This window comes from Lactuca virosa, chromosome 4 (genome assembly GCF_052849685.1).
Source record: "Lactuca virosa cultivar CGN04683 chromosome 4, Lactuca_virosa_CGN04683_v6, whole genome shotgun sequence".
NCBI classification, from domain to species: Eukaryota; Viridiplantae; Streptophyta; class Magnoliopsida; order Asterales; family Asteraceae; genus Lactuca; species Lactuca virosa.
This window is the reverse complement of record NC_136429.1, coordinates 482,988,212-482,999,925: the sequence shown is the minus strand read 5'-3', so window position 1 is coordinate 482,999,925 and position 11,714 is coordinate 482,988,212. Positions and strand designations below refer to the sequence as shown.

The following is an 11,714-nucleotide window of genomic DNA, read 5'->3' as shown; positions in this document are numbered from 1 at the left end:
TGCTTATCAGAAAGAAAGAAGCATCCTTTGCGAAAGTCTGCACCAGTTCGTTCCTTAGCAGAATAGACCACGAACCATTCTCCACTATAAATCTTCCCCGACTTCAACTTTTCAAAATCCTTAGGAGTTTCCTTGTGAATAGCAGAAGGCTTCTTTCGCAGCACATCATCAACCTCAACATCCATATCCCCAATCTCTTGAATATAAGACTTTATCATTTGCTTGATATGAGACATGACATGTTCGTATTTTTCTTGTTCCTTCAGCAGCATGTTGTAAAGAACGAACCGGTCATTGGGGTTAAGACATGGTAAGTATGCAAGAGTGAATTCGAAGCACTGGCTGGCTGAACCTCTGGCTACTTTAAACTTCGCGTTCGGAAAGCTATCAGTCTCAATCGGCCCTGTAACTTTCACAACAGTTATCTTGCTTAATGACCAGGTTTTGTACTGTGGCTTCATATGCTTCAGATAGAAAGAGAATAGTATATGATCAACCCCACTGTCAGTGGATGGAGCGCTCACCACTTTCACAAAGGAATGGAACCTAAAGGCTTTTGGAGTGATTGGCAGATCCATTTGCGAGTCTCGTGTGTTTTGAAGATCAAACGAAACTACTGGCTCTAACCAATACTGGCTTGGAAGATCAACAACATCACGATGGATTCACTTCAAGGTCCATTTGGGGAATAAGATCTTTTTGCTCTGAAGAGTAGCCTGAGCTTCTTTCTCAGCTCTTTCCTTTTCTTCAGCCTCATGGATGATTCACTGGTGCTTATCCAGTTCGGCTTCACGAACCTTTTGCCTTTTTAGTTCTTCTTCATCAAACACTTCTTCTTCTTCTTCATTATCGATAATGGACTCCTCACTGAAAAAAAAAATCTTGAGCTTAGGTTCTTTCTTGAGAACAGGCTTGACTGGAGCTTTGGGTTCTTTTTTTCTTGATCCACCAGACACACCTTCTCCCCCTTGTTTTGGATTAAAGGATTGATCCGAAACACCTTCAAGGCGATGAAGCATTGTGAAGACTGGCCTTATCTTTTCTGTCAGATGCTTGGGCATTGTGATGGTGATCATGGAGTCCCTGGTCTCAATGATATCCGAGAGCATGCCAGTAACATCAGTGATATAGCTTCGCATGACAGCCCTCTCAGATAACATATCATTGACCTGTTTCTCCAAAGTATTTAGCTTGACATTAAACTCCTTAACTTCTCCTGTCTTGATGGAAAGAGAGTCCTTGAGGTTACTCTCTTTTGCCAGTTCGTCTTGAAGCTTTGAGATTTGAGACGAAATGGAGGTTTCAAACGCTTCATGGTCAGTTTTCAGACCAGTGCGAATCTCTTGCAACTTCGTCTTCTCGGTTTTGAAGAGAGAGCCCAGACTCTTCAAAACTTCATTGGCTACCGTAGTATTGGAGTTGAAACTGGTTTTCAAGTTCTCCATGAAAGCAGTGGTGTCAGCAATTAGTTTATCGACTTTTTCAGTCGTAGATTTGCAAACTTCAGCCGAATCAACAATTGCCTTGTTCATCTTGTCCGCATTGGCTGTATGCTCCTTCGAGATTCGTTCAAAGAGTGAATCAACCGTGGCTTTAGCATATGCATCAGAAGAGGAAGCCTTGGTAGAGAGAATCAACTGGTCAATTTTTTCATGAAGGGACTAAAGTGGCCCTTTCGTAACAGTCACATCATCTTCATTCTCAGTCCGAATTTGAAAAGGACTGAAAGTAAACCCCCCAAGATCTTCGTCTTCATCATCACCAAATAGAATATCCGGGTCATCTCGGTTGAGAGGGGAAACATGAGGTGAAACATGGGTTGAGAAACCTGAAGTTTGAGCCCCCGTATCAGATACGTTGACTGAAACAAAAGGTGGGGTAGAGGTAGTTGGAGGAACTGTAGAATCAGTGAACAGTAGGATGGTGAGAGGAATACTGGTTTGTTGTTGTCAAGAAACTGGTGGAGGACATGGGGCGATGGTAATTGGGATAGAAGCGTTTTTGGGTGAAGGAGGTGGAGAAGGAACAAAATCATTGAAAGTTTAAGTTACCTCAGCATTGGATGTCTCCTCTGTATTGTGAACAATTTCATCTTCGTTGCGAGCGGTATCAACCTCCTCGTTGCGAATGTCTGACGGAGTGTCAGACTCCGAACCTTCACTGTTACTTGGTATGGGAGCCTTTCGCTTGCGAGTCGGCTGCTTTCACCTTTTGGGAGCAGTAGTAGAAGCTGTCGTTTGTGCCTTTCGTTTAGAAGGTGGTTTCGTAGTTACAGATGGTCCTTCCTTGCCAGTGGCTTTCTTCTCTTCATTCTTTGAACCTTTCCCCCCCCCCCCTTTTGGGTTTATCCACCTCAACAAGGGTAGCTTGCATTTCATCTGTTAATTCACGAGGCCCATATAGAGTTAACTTCCTGTATCTCTCCAAGATTTTGCTAGAAGTAGGCACATCTATAAACATGGCTACTGGGATTGAGCCAAAAAAGGAAAACTTGGAAGAATCTGAAACTATAATTCCTGTAGTGTGAAAAGTAGAGATTGAAGTCATCAGTGTTTTGCATCACTGGGATCTGGTGCTTTTCAATAGAGCGGTGGACTATGAGAGTCCAGAAACGTGCACAGGAGATTTCACTGTGACGTGTGGTGGAGAGATGCTCTGAACAACTTGAGCCTATAGAATAGAGCCATAGTCGATGTTCGAACTGAAGGGTTTTGAGCATTCTAACACTCCTAAGGTGTACATGCAACCCTAAATACCTTGGATCTATGTTCTCTCTATTATACATGAAAACTTTATTTTTCCAAGGTATTACCCTAACTAGCATACAAAACTTTGATACTTGGGTAATCAAAACAAGTTAGATAACATACCTTTTGTTGTAGCTTGCTATCCTTGATGTATTTGGTCTTTAAGAACTTAGCACCAAAAATGTGAATGCCTCAAATGGAATCACAACACATCTAGGACAAAGGATGACATTTTGAGAGAGTATTCCTTTGACACAAAATTGGTTCATAGTTCTCTATGAATAGATGCACCCGATTTTGGTCATGGAGCAACATATTTATATGTAGAATTCCAAAGGTCGTGGGTTAACCCTAATCCATACCCATGGGTTTATGATCCATGGTTCATGTGGCGCAACTGTTTATGTATCCATACATAAACTTAGTCCAACATGGATCATAAGCCCAACATATAAATATAACTAATTTACACAATTAGTCCCCATTGATTTAATTAGTCTCTTTTGATCACTAAATTAATTCCAAACTAATTCTTGATCAATACTAATTAAATCATATGATTTCATATTAATATATTAGAACTTTAAATATATTAATAAACCATAATAACCTCTTCTCAAAAGTTCATCCTAACAAATTGTCCTGATGATATGCAACCCAAATGGACCATGCTACTCTCGGGTCAAGTACATACCATTTATACTTATAGGCTTAAACACCTACTCCAACAGTCTCCCACTTGGATAAGTCCAATAACTATTATTGCAAGTACGACTCCAAAATCCCGACTAGCAATCGTAGCTCTTAAAAGCCGCTGTCGAACTCTGACCTAGTCAATGATACGTCCATTAGGTAAGGGATCATATATTCCTCCATTCTACAAGATATCATATGGACTGAGACATGGATTATAATCATTCTCTCTGTCCATCTGTTGTTTCTCGACTTCCGATTTATGACGACCGAGTAATTGAACAAATCAAATCAGTCCAGGCTCAGCCGAGTGCTTAGAGTGTCATCACTAAATCATCGAGGGGCCCATAGATATCGCTTTTATCCCTCCAAGGGTAAAAGGAATGGATAAACTTCAAATCATATGCTTGCTCTATCTACTCATCAAATCACACACAACGATATGTTTTATAACACCGAGTTACCGGTGTGTTTACATATCATCAATGTGCAACCGACTTGAAACTACAACTCACATGTCTCCGTTTCAAGAATATAAGATATTATCGTCTCACTAATCACTCGTGATAAAATCCATGAAGTGATTTAGATGAGTGTGGGTTGAATCCAATACTCGAATCTTATTCCAGAAGTACTCACGAACACTGCAGCCACCTTGTCCTAGACAAACTACAGACCAAATTAATGACAGTCTTGCCTCAATACCTACTTCCAAAGTATGATTGACTGTGGATGGTTTGTATAACCTAGTTATTCAGGAGGTCAAAACATGCAAAGTGAAACACAATAATAATACTAATCCTATATGTCCCAAAAACTATTGAGTCATATTGATTACTCATTATTTATTGTATAATGTTTCAAATAATCAACTTAATACTTGAATTAAAACAATAGCTATGCCATGCTCCAAGCTTGCACACTATGTTTGTCTATAGTCCTTACTTTGTGAAATAGATCAATTGAACACATCTTCAATGAAACTTATTTCACAATTCCAAATCTTTATCACCAGTGTAAGAATTCCAAATTCTTGTCACTGCCAGAATGTGTTAGATTCTAAACTATCATGCAATGATTCCTTTGTAACGTCTAGGTACCAAAAGTCACGGAGACTTGACAACTGACATTACAAAGTATTCCAATGGAGAGCAATTCCATGGAAACAAAGTCTCAAATTCAAAGTACATTCCTTTGAACATCCTTCTTGCATTAAGTTTTCTAATCTTACACAAATTTAAAGAATAACTTCCACTTATGGAAACATTTCCATATTCCCATTTTGACCATCACTTCTGAACAAGAGTTACCTCTTCTCAGATTATGTCAATGAGCAACCAATCTTTGGTAAACCTCAGATTGTCCTCGACAATTGCTTAACCATTTTAGTCATATCTGGTTCTAGACCTTTTTCCCTCTTAATGCCCTAGGCATTTGAAATATTAGAATGGATGAATATTATAGCACATGTAATCGATCCTATACCGAAGCATATAAGACACAATTCATGATGTCTTACATAAAGACATGATACTTGACCAGTCTTTTGCTATAATATTTCTATTTGCCATGTTCTCATCATTTGAATTATGAAAAGGGATTCCATAATCATAGTCGAATTTTGAGAACACAATTAACACATCCATATATAGAATTTACTTATGTTGAACCATTCCAACATAACATTCATATATATATATATATATATATATATATATATATATATATATATATATATATATATATATACTAGTAGGATACCCGCACGATGCGGCGGCGGCAGATAGTTCCTTTCAGTAGATAGTTTTTATGCGGCGTTTAATTTCCTTTTCGTAGTTTCAGCCTTGTGGCAGATTATTTTGTTCCGGATAGTTCCTTTCGGCGAATAATTTCTAGCCAGGTACATAGATGTTGGGCGGAATAAATCCTATCTGCTGTCATCTATTGTTCTGCTTTTTATTTCATGATGGGGCGACGGAAAATTATACTTTTAGCAATATATTTGTTTCCGGAATAGTTTTTTTGTTGCAATTAGTTTCTTTACGGTAAATTGCTTTGCAACATTATGTCATCTCTTCTTTACTTTTCTTTTTAGCTTATTAATTTATACAATGAAACTCCAAAGCCTTTCATATAGCCATGGAAAAATCACTTCGATTAAATTATATATAGATTTTATGATTATTTGGTATAAACATTTATTGATTGTTTTATTTTCCGACGAAAAAAACTTAATGAACACATACTAAATTTATCATCGAGATACGTATAATGTTTTCATTAGAATACAATACTATGTAATTTGTACCTGGCAAGTCTTTTTAAAAAATTTAAATATTTTTTAACAATTGAACTACTACATATTCCATATATAATATATTTTTTGTTTATTTGATTTAGAAAACAATGATATTTTATAAATAAGATGAAAAGTGTTTTTTTTCTTAAAGCTTTAGTATTATAAAAGTCAGTCATCTTTTAAAATTGCTTATTCATAATATTTATATTATGCCTTGGTAATTTTATATTTGAATTTAAAATAAAGGTAAACGCGGAAACCAAAATTATAAACATGTTGTATAGATATGGACAATAAGAAACATCATAAAGTTTTACACTTCCTATTACCATCAATAGAATTTCAAAATTTTAAGTGTTTTATACTTCCCATAACTATCTAAATATCTACAAAATTTTAAAACACAACTATTTTACTTACAAAAAAAATAATTACACTGAAGGTCTCTATGTCTTTACGTTTTTCCAATGTGTTGTTCCCTTACATGGATGTTTCGCATTTTTTATTTAAAATGACGAACAAATACACAGGTTCAAAAAAAGTAATGTTTGTGAGTCCCATTTTATGGAATTTGAAACCATGTTAACATGTTTAAAATGTATATATTCGTTTGGCATAAATTATAATAAATATATAAAATAATGAAACCATGTTAGTATGTTTGAAATCTATATATATTCCTTTGGCATACGTTATAATAAATAAATAGAATAATGAAAACATGTTAAATAGTTTGAAATGTATATATTCATTTGGCATAAGTTATAATAATTATATAAAATAATAAAGTATGAATCTAAAATACAAATGATAATAATTTAAGAATGGAAGGGTTATTTCGGTATAACCGATGCCTTTTTTTGTAATTATCACTCTCAACATTACATTCGTTCCTCCAAGCACCAGACATAAGTGTAGCAGTGTAAACTGTCTGTTCAACTTTACATTTTAACAGATGTATTGTTCTTCTATTGTTGGAGCCCCAACCACCAGCATATGTATTCAAATACAGTTTCATCTCTTAATAGTGGCCAATGAGCAAATGGGGATTCCCACCCTTTCTATTGTTGGAGATAATCCTGAAAGAACTAAAAAAATTCAACATTGACTTTCAAACTTATAATAAATAATAATTAAATATTTGAAATTCTCTGTTATTTGTAATTAATTTTTGTAATAACAAAAAAATGTCACAAAAATTTAAAATTCAGTTATAATAAGGGACGAAATTAGTCATTTTATTTGGAAAATTGACAAAAAATGTTACAAACACCTCAACACTCCACCTTTGGTTTCCAATCTGTTCAACAACTTGAGACAGATTTCAAAAACCAAACCAGTGGATTGTATTTATTGGAGCATTGGATAGTTGGATTGGATTGGATGACCTTGTTTTACCTGGCATTTCCAACATCCCTCTACTGTTTCAAATCTTATGGTAAAAGTATCTCACTTCTACCCATTTGTTAACAGTATAGAAAATTAGGGATTATTGATCAATTGTTTTCGTGACATTACGTTAAAGATGGTGTGATCGTTTATCAGTTGTTCTTGAAGGAGTTTCTTAAGGATTTTGTACTTGTTCTTTTGAAATAGATAATGATATCTATTTATAGATTTGACAATATGACAAACATTGAAGTTTATATATGTTTTTAGAGGAATTTGTCTTTTACAACTGAAATAGTTACAGTTATAAGGAGTTTAGAAAATTTGGAAATAAATTTGTATTAGAAGTCATTTTTATATTGCCAAACAATTTTTTGACTTATTGACTTTTATAAAAATCAATAAGTTGTTTTTAAATAAAATCTCAAACACTCTCTTAATAAGCTTTATATTCATTTTTGGCATTCTATCTTATATTTGACTAAGTAGTCGTATTTTTTCATAAAATGTCATTTTCTTGCATATTAGTGTTTTAATTTGTGTTATTCCAAAAAATTGAAATTCTTTTTTGAAAAAGTAGAATGTTTTAATAAGAAAAAATAATGAAAAGTGGCAGACTATAATAAAAAAAATGAAAATGTAAAAACTAAGATGCAGAGTCAGTTAAGATGCCTAAACTTGGGGGTAATTATGTAATTTTATATTTATCTAAATCATCATTACCTGGGTCATGCCTTCTAATAAACCATTGCCAACTCTTACTTTTTCAACAACATTTGAGAATGCTTTCATAAATTTGTCAGTCAAATTTGGTTGCCAACCGACTTTATAATAGAAGAAAGTCTAAATTGACCATAATACCCTTGTTTCAAAATTGTATGAATTCTTTCGGAAACATAATAGAAGAAAGTCTAAACCGGAAAAACGTACAAAGAAAGTCTATGCTAGCTACCAGCAACACATGTAAGAGTCGATGAGCACTAAAGCATATCAAAAACAGGTAAAAGCCAAATATGCGAGTTTTAGATAAACTAAAAAATGAAAAGGAAGAGCATGGGAATTTACACCTTTAGGCATGCTTGATTCAATACCTTTGGTCACAACATCATCACCGCTTCCGCCGCCCATCCTATCCACCCCAAATGCGAGGTTTTTTACTGATTCTCCCTAAGCCCAGTTACACCACCATGATTGATCCCCTAGAAAATACAAAATTAAATCACTACTAAATATTGATACATTCAAATTCAAACATATATGAAAATAAATGTTATTTGTAATTGACAAAATGAAGTAGAGGTGGTACTTGTACCTCCAAGGAAACACCAAAGATAAACACCGGATGATACTTCAAGACAATGTTTATAATGGTCAGACTGATTCTCAGCAACAGATCAGGATCTTCTACTTCTCGTCCATTTGATCTATAAAAAATAAAAATTAACAAAATTATATAAAAAAGAGAGCTACACACAGTTACTATTGAAGCATACTGACAATCAAGTAACAGAAGTAATTTTTGTTTACTAAATTATGTAAAAAAGTTGTTATTTATGATTAAGAAATATGAAGTTCATGGTCAAGTACGTTGCTATTACTAGAAATTTTCCTAGAAAACAATTGCAAGAATAAATAATTAACGAAATAAAAATAACTAATTAATCATATACGTGATATATTTAGCAGCCGTAAACCAATTACACAGCCGCCAATAATATTATATAATTAAAAAGTATTATATTGATAAATTATTCTACACAAATTACCAGAGATCCCAGTTGTTGAAAGTCGTTGGGGAGGCGATCCCAGTTGTTGGAAGTCGCTAGGGAGGCAGAGGTGTAGAGGCAAGGACAATATTGTCATTTGACTCGCACAAATCTTATGTCAACTTGTGCATAGATTCATAAATAGATGACTTTGCATCTTTTCCTCCGATGTTGCAAGAAAGGATTATGGAGGCTGCAAAAGTGAAATCTGGTAAACTATCGAAATACCCATATATGAAGTTTCAGCAATGTGTAGAAGTGATGAGTGAAAGAGTAAACCTGATTAAAAATCGGAAGACATGATTTACCTTTCTAAGACTTGGGAACAAATTATAGCTAATTCCAATCCTTTGCAAACGTCATAGTGTCCTCGCGTGCATATAATATTTTTTTTAATTATATTACAACCTTGTTACCTAGAAATAACTTGAAAATTTGTCTAAACAGCAAAAAAAAGATGTGACCTGTTGACCCCACTCTTTTATCTAAATTCAATGCTTAGGTGGGTGCATGTCTTGGAATCTAAAAGAAGCCACATAATTTCTTAGCCATAAATCTTTATCATAATCTCTATAAGATTAAAAGGATCAAAGGACAAGTTAACTTTTTCTTTAAGTACCTGATTGGCTTTTGAAGAAACAGAGTCACCACAGAAAAAATGAATGTCTGGATGAGTGTGTCCTTCGCTGCTTCTTTTGGACTAAAAAGGGAAATAAGGCCATTGACCATTTCACCCTTTAACAGATGCCTTTAAAACTTCAAACAAAAGCTGGAAATGAACCTAAAAAGTTACGGTTTTTACCTCAAGGATGGGGAATAAGAGAAATAGGAAGCATCAACCGCTACAACCGGACAAATCTGAGGATTAGAGAAAAAAATAACCTGATTAAAAAGAGGGGCATTCAAGCAATGGTAGCTGGAAAGATAGTAGGAATGAGGAATGGTCGTGGTAAGGTCCAATCGTCTCCATGAGTAATGAAATCCAATACATACACAAAATTGAAATGAAATTAACATGTAATCGGAACTAAAATCCACAATGAAATCAAATTAACATGCAAACTTACAGCTTACAGACTGGAAACCATCAAGTTCTTATCAGAAAAAAATTAGACAGAAGAAAGAAGATTACACGAATTACTTCTTAATAAACAGAAATCGAGAGAAAATGGAAGTTTACCTGACAGCTGAAGCTGAATAGCAGACAAAATTTGAGTTAAGAAGAGGCGGTGCCGACGATTCTCATAACTAAGGGCATGTGCATTTTCTACAAAAATCTCATTTTAATTGCCCTTGATTAAATGAATCTACTCAAAGAATCATATCAAAATTAAAGAAATTGATTTGATGTTACTCACCTAAAGGCTATCATTTGGCTTGGGTAATTGTAGCTTCCACCCAGCACGCCCTATGAAAAAAATGCCAAATTTAGTAATCGTTTGGAATAACAAAATACCCACCAAAGCAACTTGGGGCTTTCTATTGGTGACGATGGTTCTGGCGAACCCTAGGACATCGGTGATGGTGGCTGATGTTTGGATGATGGTTGATGTTGTGATGGTCTCGATTGGTTATAGTGGAGACGACGATCGAGTTCGGTTAGGGTTTGTGGAGGATGGGGAACGTATTGGCAAATTCAAATTTTGAAACGATAATGGTTGAGAGATTGTGTTTGTCTTGTTATTAGTTAAGAACATCAGCCATTAGATAGTAGCAGGATATCAACTGTCCGTAACCATGCCCGGTTGGCAATCTGTGTGAGTGGTAAAGATAGATAGATTAAAACTCTCTATTTTTATTGGTTGAAAGAATTTCACATGGATCACCAACATTTAAATCCTGATCGTTCATTTTTGATCCAAAGGTCCAGAACTGATTTCCTTATTTTTTAAGATAACATGCATAATTTTTTGTACCTTAGGCTTTATAATTTGTACCTAAGACATTATTATGTATGCTTTATAAGATGGTATATATATATATATATATATATATATATATATATATATATGACTGAATCTTATTAAAATCTCAATCTAAGCTTTTAGATTTGAAATGAAGTATGAATTCCTCTCCCTTAATTATAGTAAAACAACTTTTCAAACCCTGCAACTTGTGAATTGTAACTTTTGTTTTCTATAATTAACATTGCTAACTTGCAACATTCATCATAATTGATTATGCTCCCACTAGCATAATAATCATTACTTTTACTAGCATAATATTTATGCTCCCACTAGCTTTGACATGTACCCAGAAATCAACTAGACTTCTAGAAATAAATACTTATTGACTTTCATTACCAAAGTTCATATTTCTGATACGAGATGCTTTGATAAGACTTTATCTAGGCTTCTCAAAATCATACACCTTTCCTTAGATAACTCACATGTGTGTCTAAACAATTTAAGAACTTACAACAATAAGTCTCAAATGTTTAGACTTTTGCCATTCCTCACAATTCGAATTATGAAAAGGTATGCCGTAATCATAATAAAATTTGAGAATGCAAATATCATAATTGATATCTTCTTAAAATCTACTTAGTGAAAGCGTTTCCTCACAATCATTTTCATGATTCGGAGAGAAACCTTATGACACTTAGATTTTATGGTGTATGTGTTCCTATCCATGTGAATTTGTCAAACCTAATCAAAGGACAAGGTTAGTGACAAATCCAAACTCATATGAATTGATCTAGTTCAATCTTAATTTCTTTCCACTTGGCAGCACAAGGGCCTACCATTACTTCCAAGTTGTTATGCAAACAATTGAGAACTCATAGAACTCACATGCATAGTCAACTTTTAACTGGAATGG

At 34.4% G+C, this 11,714-nt stretch overlaps 1 long non-coding RNA gene across 6 annotated transcripts; it reads right to left on the bottom strand.

Moving 5' to 3' along the window:
- Positions 1–6,490: 6,490 nt before the first annotated feature.
- LOC145109249 (uncharacterized) lies at positions 6,491–10,634 on the bottom strand. Of its 6 annotated transcripts, none has more exons than XR_013708841.1 (9): positions 10,253–10,634; positions 10,075–10,161; positions 9,697–9,752; positions 9,514–9,594; positions 9,174–9,416; positions 8,895–9,087; positions 8,441–8,552; positions 8,220–8,327; positions 6,491–6,818 (listed from the first exon to the last, which is right to left on the bottom strand). It is a non-coding gene; the product is annotated as an uncharacterized LOC145109249 (long non-coding RNA). The 6 variants fall into 6 exon arrangements; XR_013708840.1 differs by having other exon boundaries at positions 6,491–6,827; positions 8,194–8,327; positions 9,203–9,416; positions 10,253–10,633; XR_013708838.1 differs by having other exon boundaries at positions 8,196–8,327; positions 9,203–9,416; positions 10,253–10,632.
- Between the last annotated feature and the right edge of the window lie 1,080 nt (positions 10,635–11,714).